Here is a 769-nt window from a genome sequence, read left to right as displayed (position 1 = left end):
CCCCCCGGGGGGGGGGGGGTCTCACCCCACAGGCTTAGGAAAAAGCAAGGCCTGGAGAGGCTGAGCAAGGTGTTTCCAGGTGTTTCCAGACGGCAGGCCCTTCTGGCCGGTAGGGTGGGGCTGAACCACTTCCACCTCTGTAGCCTGAGCCCACCTTGGAGCCACAAAAGTGCCACCCTGCCAGGATGTCTGCCCTGGTTGCATCAGCAGGGAGCAGCTCGCCATCCACCTGGGCCTCTCCTGTCACCAGTAATTAATTCATTAATTCACTCCCCCCTCTCTTTGAGACACACTGAAACAGGAGGCAAACTGGGCTCAGAACTCACTCTACCTCCCAGCCTCAGGGCCCATGAGCCTTCCTGGGGAGTACACAGAACAGACCTCCTCTGAGAATTATGGTCCTGTGTTCCAGCACTTAGAGAACTGGCCAGACCCTGGGCTGGGCTCTGGGGGCATGGAGGAGTAAGTCTCTGTGTTCCTAGTCCATAGCCCAACCACCTAGGGCTCATCTCTGACTCCTGTCAGGCCAGAAGGGTCTTGGGGCCCCAGCCTGGCTGCAGGGCCCCAGCAGAGGGCTCACCTTAGGGGGTCTCAGTCCTGTGGGAATCCGGCCCCGTAGGACCCCAGCCTCTGGGGCAATGAGATGTTACTGCCCTCAGGACAGCTGTAGGGACACCTGAGCTCATGGGCATCAGACTTGCACATAGCAGGTGTTCCTGAATGACTCTGCAACCGAGCCTGGGCAGGCCTCAATGGTCTTTGTTTCAAT

This window comes from Nannospalax galili, unplaced genomic scaffold (assembly GCF_000622305.1).
Source record: "Nannospalax galili isolate Female #2095 unplaced genomic scaffold, S.galili_v1.0 scaffold180, whole genome shotgun sequence".
Classification (NCBI taxonomy): Eukaryota; Metazoa; Chordata; class Mammalia; order Rodentia; family Spalacidae; genus Nannospalax; species Nannospalax galili.
Note: the sequence above shows the minus strand (reverse complement) of the source record.